Consider the following 12,587-nt stretch of genomic DNA (forward strand, 5'->3'; position numbering starts at 1 on the left):
AATTGAGTGATTAAACAGCTCTTCATTTTCTGGCTTTATTTTTATGCTAACAAATTTGTTCTCTGAAAAGTGTCCACAAAGCCAAGTATCTGATTAACATCTTTGTAGGGATGGTTTTTCACCTATTACTAAATTAAACTTGCTTCATTGGAAAGGCAGCAAGATGCATCCTCATTTCAATATCTACTGAAATAATACAGGTTGACACCAGGAAACATCAACGCCACTGCATCCTTGCTGCTTTCTCATGTGGAAGTCTGTTTAATGTGAAAACAAGGAGATATCTAATTAGCACACAGGTAAGGAATTAAGAAAATCTTTATTTAAGGGTGAAGATGTTTCTCACAAAATCGTTGCCCCAATGCATCATTGAAATTCAAGCTGGAAAGATGATTTTAATATATCACTTGTACATTTTGTATTGCTCTTCTGGTGACAATGTAGTTTGCTTTTGTCAATTACCATTTTAATAATCGGGTAAAGAAAATTAATTGGATTTTTGAAAGAAAACAATACTGTCAATATACTATTAAAACAAATTAAAATGGTAAAAGTTATTGTACTTTAAGTAAAAATAAAAGAGCAAAAATTTCAATCCCAGTTTTGGATTACTTTAATTAACAAAAAAAAATGCATATAGCAGAGGATAGTTTCAATCTGCCTACCTCTGGGTTATGGACCCAGCATGCTTCCATTACAGTACTCTGCTGCACATGTAAGTGCAAGAGATCCTGAAGCACTCACTCATCATGGGAAAGTACCAATGTGTTTCTTCATTGGTTGATGGAAGAAACATCTTACAAAAACTCTCCACATTATTGACTTTTTAAAATGTTTCTAGGAATCGTTCTAGATGAATGCTTATTAGCCTTTGTCAGTATATACTTTTGCAAAGTGTTGCTGTGGCGCAATCAGTTAGTGTGTAAGGCTAATAACCAAAAGGTTGGTGGTTCAATTCCACCCAGGGACTTAATTGACCTTGTTATCAGATTTTGGTGATCTTTAAGTAGACAAGTCAAAATTTCAAACCCCCTGTTATGGTGTAGGGTACCTGGCCTTCTCTGATGTAATCAGAGTTAGATTTGATTCAGTGATTTTATAAAAACAGCTAGGAAGCACAATTTAGCAGTGGGTTGCAGAGAAAAAGAAATATGCTGGCAGAAAAATCCAATTGAGTGATTAAACAGCTCTTCATTTTCTGGCTTTATTTTTATGCTAACTAATTTGTTCTCTGAAAAGTGTCCACAAAGCCAAGTATCTGATTAACATATTTGTAGGGATGGTTTTTCACCTATTACTAAATTAAACTTGCTTCATTGGAAAGGCAGCAAGATGCATCCTCATTTCAATATCTACTGAAATAATACAGGTTGACACCAGGAAACATTAACGCCACTGCATCCTTGCTGCTTTCTCATGTGGAAGTCTGTTTAATGTGAAAACAAGGTGATATCTAATTAGCACACAGGTAAGGAATTAAGAAAATCTTTATTTAAGGGTGAAGATGTTTCTCACAAAATCGTTGCCCCAATGCATCATTGAAATTCAAGCTGGAAAGATGATTTTAATATATCACTTGTACATTTTGTATTGCTCTTCTGGTGACAATGTAGTTTGTTTTTGTCAATTACCATTTTAATAATAGGGTAAAGAAAATTAAGTGGATTTTTGAAAGAAAACAATACTGTCAATATACTATTAAAACAAATTAAAATGGTAAAAGTTATTGTACTTTAAGTAAAAATAAAAGCTAAAATATCAATCCCAGTTTTGGATTACTTTAATGAACAAAAAAAAATGCATATAGCAAAGGATAGTTTCAATCTGCCTACCTCTGGGTTATGGGCCCAGCATGCTTCCAGTGCAGTACTCTGCTGCACATGTAAGTGCAAGAGATCCTGAAGCACTCACTCATCATGCGAAAGTACCAATGTGTTTCTTCATTGGTTGCTGGAAGAAACATCTTACAAAAACTCTCCAGATTATTGACTTTTTAAAGTTTTTCTAGGAAACGTTCTAGATGAATGCTTATTAGTCTTTGTCAGTATATAGTTTTTGCAAAGTGTCTCTGTGGCGCAATCGGTTAGTGTGTTCAGCTATTAATCAAAAGGTTGGTGGTTCAATCCCACCCAGGGACATAATTGACCTTGTGATCAGATTTTGGTGATATTTAAGTAGACAAGTCAAAATTGCAAACCCCCTCTTATGGTGTAGGGTACCTGGCCTTCTCTGATGTAATCAGAGTTAGATTTGATTAAGTGATTTTATAAAAAAACAGCTAGGAAGCACAATTTAGCAGTGGGTTGCAGAGAAAAAGAAAAATGCTGGCAGAAAAATCCAATTGAGTGATTAAACAGCTCTTCATTTTCTGGCTTTATTTTTATGATAACAAATTTGTTCTCTGAAAAGTGTCCACAAAGCCAAGTATCTGATTAACATCTTTGTAGGGATGGTTTTTCACCTATTACTAAATTAAACTTGCTTCATTGGAAAGGCAGCAAGATGCATCCTCATTTCAATATCTACGGAAATAATACAGGTTGACACCAGGAAACATTAACGCCACTGCATCTTTGCTGTTTTCTCATGTGGAAGTCTGTTTAATGTGAAAACAAGGTGATATCTAATTAGCACACAGGTAAGGAATTAAGAAAATCTTTATTTAAGGGTGAAGATGTTTCTCACAAAATCGTTGCCCCAATGCATCATTGAAATTCAAGCTGGAAAGATGATTTTAATATATCACTTGTACATTTTGTATTGCTCTTCTGGTGACAATGTAGTTTGTTTTTGTCAATTACCATTTTAATAATCGGGTAAAGAAAATTAAGTGGATTTTTGAAAGAAAACAATACAGTCAATTATAAGGGCACGGTCGTGCCCTTATATTAAGGCTGAATCGAACAAACGGAATTCTCCCATAGGGAACTTCTGAGATGGGGGCATGGTGTTTGAGGGGCTACACCTCAAAACTGATTGGACGTACTGAGCTGAAATTTGGTATGGACGCGTAGAATCGTCACCCGCTGCTGCAGGACAAATTTCAGGGCAAAATAATAAAAAATGAGGAATTGGGAGTAAGCTAAATTTCCAACTGTCAGTTTTTTTCTGCCACTCCCTCTGTGGCTTTTTGACAACGTTTTCCCATAGAGTGAATGAAGATTTTTTTGGGAAGGCATAAGTCAGGATAGAGGACGAATTAAGACTTGGGGTTTGTTTTACTAGATAGAGTATGCCCCAGTGTAGTGCCTTTTGGGGTTGTGGTTTTTCAGAAAGTTATAGGGTTTTTTTAATTAAGAGAAATATGCCCCATTATAGAGATAGGGCATTTCAATTTGTTGCGCCTGCGCAGTGACCGCCAGCAGGGGGTGTACAGAGAGTAGCTCTGGCAGTTGGGCACGAGGAGACAGAGCGGGAAGGAGTCACGTGGAGCTGCAGGAGGACAGCCAGCGGTTCCCGGCGTGTGAGTTCATTGAGGTCCATGAAGCGGGAGGAGATCGCCGGAGCTGCGTAGCACTGGGTGAGTTCTGTCAGGCAGCCCACCGCTGTGTACCCAGCTTCCACTTCTCCCCCGCGTGTCCGGCCACCCTCCCCTCCCGCCCGCCCGGCCACCCTCCCCTCCCGCCCGCCCGCCCGCTCGCCCGCCCGCTCGCCCGCTGTGTGCCCGGCCGCCCGCCGGACCTTCCCTGGTGGCTGCCTGCGTCTCCTCCCCGCGTCTGTAGTGCGGCTGGCAGTAGGAGGCGCCTCGGGCAGCTGTGTCCGGCCACTCCTCCCTCCTCCTCCTCCCGCTGTGTCCGGCCCTCCCTCCGTGCAGTATGCGGTATTTATCAAGGTCTCTATGGTCACCAGTCACCCCCCCCTCCCCCTCTTGCCCTCCCTGCTGTGTGTCCGTCTCCCTCCCCCCCCCTGCTGTGTGTCCGTCGCCCCCCCTTGCCCTCCCTGCTGTGTGTCCCCCCCCCTCCTCCCTGCAGTGTGTTCCCCACCGCGCCCTCCCTGCTGTGTGTCCGGCCACCCTCCCCTCCTCCCGCTGTGTCCGGCCACCCTCCCCTCCTCCCGCTGTGTCCGGCCACCCCCCCCCTCCCGCTGTGTCCGGCCACCCCCCCCCTCTCGCTGTGTCCGTCCACCCCCCCTCCCGCTGTGTCCGGCCACCCCCCCCTCCCGCTGTGTCCGGCCACCCCCCCCTCCCGCTGTGTCTGGCCACCCCCCCTCCCGCTGTGTCCGGCCACCCTCCCCTCCTCCCGCTGTGTCCGGCCACCCCCCCCTCCCGCTGTGTCCGGCCACCCCCCCTCCCGCTGTGTCCGTCCACCCCCCCCTCCCGCTGTGTCCGGCCACCCCCCCCTCCCGCTGTGTCCGGCCACCCCCCCCTCCCGCTGTGTCCGGCCACCCCCTCTCCTCCCGCTGTGTCCGGCCACCCCCCCTCCTCCCGCTGTGTCCGGCCACCCCCCTCCTCCCGCTGTGTCCGGCCACCCCCCCTCCTCCCGCTGTGTCCGGCCACCCCCCCTCCTCCTCTCTGCCGTTCTCCCCCCGCCCTCCCTGCTGTGTGTCCGTCCCCCCCCCGCCCTCCCTGCTGTCCGTCCTTCCCGCCCTCCCTGCAGCGCCTGACACACGCACACGCAGCGCCTGACACACACGCACACACGCAGCACCTGACACACACACACAGACGCAGCACCTGACACTCACACGGACCTGACACACACGCACACACTCACACGCAGCGCCTTACACACACAGACACGCAGCGCCTGACACACACAGACACGCAGCGCCTGACACACACACACTCACGCACCTGACACACACACTCACGCACCTGACACACACACACACACTCACGCACCTGACACACACACACTCACGCACCTGACACACGCACACTCACGCACCTGACACACGCACACGGCACGCAGCACCTGACACACACACACAGCACCTGACACACACACACGCAGCACCTGACACACAGACATGCAGCGCCTGACACACACACGCAGACATGCAGCACCTGACACACACACGCAGACACGCAGCACCTGACACACACACACACACACACACACACACGCAGCACCTGACACACACACGCAGACACGCAGCACCTGACACACACACGCAGACACGCAGCACCTGACACACACACACACACACACACACAGCACCTGACACACACACACACACGCAGCACCTGACACAGACATGCAGCGCCTGACACACACGCAGACATGCAGCACCTGACACACACATGCAGCACCTGACAGACACACACACACACACACATGCAGCACCTGACACACCCACACACACAGACATGCAGCACCTGACACACCCACACACACACGCAGCACCTGACACACATACATACATACATGTGGCATTTAACGCACACACGCACAGCACCTGACACACAATCATATACACTCAGAGCACCTAACACACACATACACTCGCAGCACCTCACACACACTCGTATACACACGCAGCACCTGCCACTCACACATATATACACATGTAGCACCTGCCACTCCCACATACATGAACAGCACCTAACACACACATATATACATGCAGCACCTGACACACACATACACGTGCAGCACCTGACAGTCACACACATACAGATGCGACACAAACACATACACGCTCAACACCTGACACCCACGTGGCAGCTGACGCATACAAATGCAGCACCTGAGATACACACATATACACGTGCAGCACCTGAGACACACACATACACGTACAGCACCTGACACACACACACATGTATGTACACGCGCGGCTCCAGGCACACACATACGTACGTACACACGCGGAATTTAACACACACACACACACATACACGTGCGGCACCTGACACACATGTACGAACACGCGCGGCTCCTGACACACACACACGCGTGGCTCCTGACACACACACACATGTACGAACACGCGCGGCTCCTGACACACACACGTATATACGTATACGCACGGCACCTGACACCTACACGTATGTACGTATACGCACGGCTCCTGACACCCACACGCATGTACACGCGCGGCTCCTGGCACACACACACACGTACGTACACGCGCGGCACCTGACACACGCCTGTACGTACACACATGCACAGCACCTGACATACACACATGTAGGTACGCGCCACCTGACACACACACACACACGTACACGCACGACACTTGACACACACGTACGTACACGCACGGCACTGACACGTATGTACGCGCACGGCACCTGACACTCACGTACATACTAGTGATGAGTGGGTTCGGTTCGTCGGAATCCGAACCCCCCGAACTTCACCCATTTTACACGGGTCCGAGGCAGGTTCGAACCTTCCCGCCTTGCTCGGCTAGCCCGAGCGCGCACGAACGTCATCATCCCGCTGTCGGATTCTCGCGAGATTCGGATGTCTGCATTCGTGGAAAGGGATCCCATGTGTAAACATGGGACCCCTTTCAGTCCGTCTGGTCCGGGTGTTCGGTTTGTTGTTTTGCCAAGTACGTGGATTTAATCTGGAACCTGGATCAGGTGAGTATAATTATCTTTTATTTTCAGGTACCCGTGGATTCTACTTGGAGAAGAGGACCGACTGCTTCATGTCAACATAGGTAAGTATGGGTGTGTCGGCAGGTGGGAAATAAAGTTAAATTTTTACGGTGTCTGTGTCCTGTTTTTATTTGGGTATTTTTTCCCCAGTAGAACTACAGGTACCAGCGGGCCCGTTTTTCTCCTGCATGCTGGTACTTGTGGTTCTCCAAGTACCAGCTTGCGGGGGAGGCTTGCTGGGACTTGTAGTACTACTAGAAAAAACAATATTCTTTAAATTTTCTCAAGGCTATCAGCCTCCCATCCGCAGCCCTTGGATGGGGGGGACAGCCTCGGGCTTCACCCCTGGCCCTTGGGTGGCTGGGGGGGACCCCTTGATTGAAGGGGTCCCCACTCCCCAAGGGTACCCCGGCCAGGGGTGACTAGTTGGATATTTAATGCCACGGCCGCAGGGCACTGTATAAAAGTGACCCCCGGCTGTGGCATTATCTGTCCAGCTAGTGGAGCCCGATGCTGGTGTAAAAAATACGGGGGACCCCTACTCTTTTTGTTCCCCGTATTTTTTGCACCAGCACCAGGCGCAGAGCCCGGTGCTGGTTTTAAAAATACGGGGGATCCCCTGTCCGTTTTTCCCCCAGATTTTTAGAACCAGGACCGGCTCGAAGAGCCCGAGGCTCGTTATGCTTTGGAGGGGGGACCCACGCAATTTTTTTTCGGGTTTTTCACATTCCATTTAAAAAATAAATAATATTTTAAAAAATATATAAATAATACTTGTGCCTCCAAAAAAGACAAACCAAGTACCTAATCCCTTCTAATATAAATAGATATGCTATTACCAAAAAAAAAAAACTGCAAAAAAAAAACATGTTTTTAAAAATTTTTTATTAGATTCCGCCAGCAAAGTGTGGCGGATTGAAAATGACGAATTTACTGTTTAAAAGCACTGTTGTCGAATTTACAAACTTCAATTGAATATACTTTTGTCGAATTGCCGCATTTGTACCATTGCAGAAAAGTCGAATTTGTCAAATGTCGAATTTTAAAGTCGAATTTTGAAAGCGTGTAAGAATAGGCTCCGTCCCCTTCTACCCCTGTACCTTGCTCTCTCCTGTCTGTGCTCTCTCCCGTCTGTAGGACTAGGCCCCGCCCCCTTCTTACCCTCCTGTGACTGCTCTCTCCTGACAAGTGGACCAGGCCTGCCCCCTACACGCTGCTGGTGTCTTCATTGTTACTTGGTCTGGAGCTCCGTTGGGGAGAGAACTCACGTGAGCTCATTAAGAATGAGGAACTGGGATGTTTTAATTTTATTGTGAGTAGTGTAGTGTGGTGATGTAGTATGTTGTATGGGGGGTATAGTGTAATTATGAAGTGCAGCATATGGGAGGGCTGTAGCATAGTGATGTAGTGTGGCATATGGGTGGTGGTAGCGCATAGGCGTGCGTACAGGGGGTGCCTGGTGCGCACAGGCACTCCCTAATGTCCAGCACCGCTGCACGCCACGCTTGCTGTAGCACAGTGATCGCTGAGTGTGTGATCGGTGGAGCCTAGCCTGCAGCTCATTTCCGTACCTCCCACCACCGCTGCACCCGACCCCCCTCTGCCTGCTGCTAATACTATGCTGAGTGCATTCGTCGGCGGCCTCACTGGGGGGACTGGCGTCACCTTGCAATGTGACATGGTGATGTCCGCCCATGCTCTCCTCCCACCCACCTGTGCTTTCCTCCTGCTGCGGTCTCTCAGTCCTAGTGTGCCGCGGCCGCCACACCACTGGCAGTGTTCCTCTAGGAGGGACTGGGAGCTGCTGGCAGACACATTCTGCTGAGACTTACTTGTCAGTGCGGGTTCCGGACGGCAGGCGGCGGGTGGGAGGGCAGACGGGGAGCAGGTGTCACAAGGAGTGTGTGGGTAACTAATTCACAATACTTCCGCTCAACGTGGCACTGCTGGTCCTTCATCTCCCATGTCTCTTCACCAGGTGGCGGGCGGCCCGGAAATTAAGTGATGTGTTGTGCAGCAGTCAGTGTGAAGTGACTGTGAGTAACACTGGTGGTGCTGATGATGCTGCTGCAGAATCTGGAAGCAATTAATTCATAAATATAATGTACTCTATCAGTGTTTCTCTGACGTCCTAGTGGATGCTGGGAACTCCATAAGGACCATGGGGATTAGCGGCTCCGCTGGAGACTGGGCACAAAAGTAAAGCTTTAGGACTACCTGGTGTGCACTGGCTCCTCCCCCTATGACAATCCTCCAAGCCTCAGTTAGATTTTTGTGCCCGGCCGAGAAGGGTGCACACTAGGGGCTCTCCTGAGCTTCTTAGTGAAAGTTTAGTTTTAGGTTTTTTATTTTCAGTGAGACCTGCTGGCAACAGGCTCACTGCATCGAGGGACTAAGGGGAGAAGAAGCGAACTCACCTGCGTGCAGAGTGGATTGGGCTTCTTAGGCTACTGGACACCATTAGCTCCAGAGGGACCGAACACAGGCCCAGCCTCGGAGCTCGGTCCCAGAGCCGCGCCGCCGGCCCCCTTACAGAGCCAGAAGCAAGAAGAGGTCCGGAAAATCGGCGGCAGAAGACATCCTGTCTTCACCAAGGTAGCGCACAGCACTGCAGCTGTGCGCCATTGCTCCTCAGCACACTTCACACTTCGGTCACTGAGGGTGCAGGGCGCTAGGGGGGGGCGCCCTGAGCAGCAATAGAAACACCTTGGCTGGCGAAAATACATCACATATAGCCCCCAGGGCTATATGGATGAATTTTAACCCCTGCCAGATTCCACAGAAAAACGGGAGAAAAGGCCGCCGAGAAGGGGGCGGAGCCTATCTCCTCAGCACACTGGCGCCATTTTCTCTCACAGCTCCGTTGGAGGGAAGCTCCCTGGCTCTCCCCTGCAGTTACTACACTACAGAAAGGGGTTAAAAAAGAGAGGGGGGCACTAATTAGGCGTAGTATAACAATACAGCAGCTATAAGGGGAAAAACACTTATATAAGGTTATCCCTGTATATATATTATTAGCGCTCTGGTGTGTGCTGGCATACTCTCCCTCTGTCTCCCCAAAGGGCTAGTGGGGTCCTGTCCTCTATCAGAGCATTCCCTGTGTGTGTGCTGTGTGTCGGTACGATTGTGTCGACATGTATGAGGAGGAAAATGGTGTGGAGGCGGAGCAATTGCCTGTAATGGAGTTGTCACCCCCTAGGGAGTCAACACCTGAGTGGCTGAGCTTATGGAAGGAATTACGTGACAGTGTCAGCTCTTTACAAAAGATTGATGACATGAGACAGCCGGCTACTCAGCCTGTGCCTGTCCAGGTGTCTCAAAAGCCATCAGGGGCTCTAAAACGCCCGTTACCGCAGATGGCAGATACAGACGCCGACACGGATACTGATTCCGGTGTCGACGATTAAGAGACGAATGTGACTTCCAGTAGGGCCACACGTTACATGATTGAGGCTATGGAAAATGTTTTTACACATTTCTGATAATACCAGTACCACTAAAAAGGGTATTATGTTGGGTGAGAAAAAACTGCCTGTAGTTTTTCCTGCATCTGAGGAATTAAATGAAGTGTGTGATGATGCGTGGGTTTCCCCCGATAAAAACTGTTAATTCCTAAAAAGTTATTAGCATCATACCCCTTCCCGCCAGAGGATAGGGCACATTGGGAAACACCCCCTAGGGTGAATAAAGCGCTCACACGCTTGTCTAAACAGGTGGCACTACCGTCCCCGGATACGGCCGCCCTTAAGGAACCTGCTGACAGAAAGCAGTAAAATATCCTAAAATGTATATACACTCACACGGGTGTGATACTGCGACCAGCAATCGCCTCAGCCTGGATGTGCAGTGCTGGGGTGGCTTGGTCGGATTCCCTGACTGACAATATTGATACCCTAGATAGGGACAGTATATTACTGACTATAGAGCATTTAAAATATGCTTTCTATATATGCGTGATGCACAGAGGGATATTTGCCGACTGGCATCAAGAGTAAGTGCGCTGTCCATTTCTGCCAGAAGAGGGTTATGGACAAGACAGTGGTCAGGTGATGCTGATTCCAAAAGGCATATGGAAGTATCGCCTTATAAAAGGGAGGAGTTATTTGGGGTAGGTCTAACAGACCTGGTGGCCACGGCAACGGCTGGGAAATCCACATTTTTACCCCAGGTAGCCTCTCAACATAAGAAGACGCCGTATTATCAGGCGCAGTCCTTTGGGCCCCATAAGGGCAAGCAGGCAAAAGGCTCCTCATTTCTGCCCCGTGGCAGAGGGAGAGGAAAAAGGCTGCAGCAAACAGCCAGTTCCCAGGAACAGAAACGGTGTGGGCCCGTCTCATAAATTTCAGCGTGCAGTGGGCTCACTCACAGGTGGACCCCTGGATCCTTCAGGTGGTATCTCAGGGGTACAAATTGGAATTCGAGACGTCTCCCCTTCGCCGTTTTCCTAAAGTCTGCTTTACCGACGTCTCCCTCCGACAGGGAGGCGGTATGGGAAGCCATTCACAAGCTGTATTCCCAGCAGGTGATAATCAAGGTACCCCTCCTACAACAGGGAAAGGGGTATTATTCCACGCTGTTTGTGGTACCGAAGCCGGACGGCTCGGTGAGACCTAATTTAAATCTGAAATCCTTGAACACTTACATACAAAGGTTCAAATTCAAGATGGAGTCACTCAGAGCGGTGATGGCAAACCGGGAAGAAGGGGATTATATGGTGTCTCTGGACATCAAGGATGCTTATCTCCATGTCCCAAATTACCCTTCTCACCAAGGGTACCTCAGGTTTGTGGTACAGAACTGTCACTATCAGTTTCAGACGCTGCCGTTTGGTTTGTCCACGGCACCCCGGGTCTTTACCAAAGTAATGGCCGAAATGATGATACTCCTTCGAAGGAAGGGAGTTTTAATTATCCCTTACTTGGACGATCTCCGGATAAGGGCAAGATCCAGGGAACAGTTGGTAGTCGGGGTAGCACTATCTCAGGTAGTGTTGCGGCAGCACGGTTGGATTCTTAATATTCCAAAATCGCAGCTGATCCCGACGACACGTCTTCTATTCCTAAGGATGATCCTGGACACAGTCCAGAAAATAAGAATTAACTTACCGATAATTCTATTTCTCATAGTCCGTAGTGGATGCTGGGGACTCCGAAAGGACCATGGGGAATAGCGGCTCCGCAGGAGACTGGGCACAAAGTAAAAGCTTTAGGACTAGCTGGTGTGCACTGGCTCCTCCCCCTATGACCCTCCTCCAAGCCTCAGTTAGGATACTGTGCCCGGACGAGCGTACACAATAAGGAAGGATTTTGAATCCCGGGTAAGACTCATACCAGCCACACCAATCACACCGTACAACTTGTGATCTGAACCCAGTTAACAGCATGATAACAAAGAGATAGGCATTGGAAAATTCAGGGCTATAACAAGTAGATGAAGCACTAACAGGAGGCTTTAAAATTTTCATTCTAGTGTCTTTCGTTTGGGAGAAAAATGCAAAGGTACAATACAGCTTTTCCTTGCCGATATCTCTCTTTTGCAAAGAGATAGGCATTGGAAAATTCAGGGCTATAACGTGTAGATGAAGCATTAACAGGAGGCTTTAAAATTTTCATTCTAGTGTCCTTCGTTTGGGAGAAAAATGCAAAGGTACAATACAGCTTTTCCTTGCCGATATCTCTCTTTTGCAAAGAGATAGGCATTGGAAAATTCAGGGCTATAACGTGTAGATGAAGCACTAACAGGAGGCTTTAAAATTTTTATTCTAGTGTCCTTCGTTTGGGAGAAAAATGCAAAGGTACAATACAGCTTTTCCTTGCCGATATCTCTCTTTTGCAAAGAGATAGGCATTGGAAAATTCAGGGCTATAACGTGTAGATGAAGCACTAACAGGAGGCTTTAAAATTTTCATTCTAGTGTCTTTCGTTTGGGAGAAAAATGCAAAAGTACAATGCAGCTTTTCCTTGCCGATATCTCTCTTTTGCAAAGAGATAGGCATTGGAAAATGCAGGGCTATAACGTGTAGATGAAGCACTAACAG

The sequence above is a fragment of the Pseudophryne corroboree genome, unplaced genomic scaffold (assembly GCF_028390025.1).
Source record: "Pseudophryne corroboree isolate aPseCor3 unplaced genomic scaffold, aPseCor3.hap2 scaffold_237, whole genome shotgun sequence".
Lineage (NCBI taxonomy): Eukaryota > Metazoa > Chordata > Amphibia > Anura > Myobatrachidae > Pseudophryne > Pseudophryne corroboree.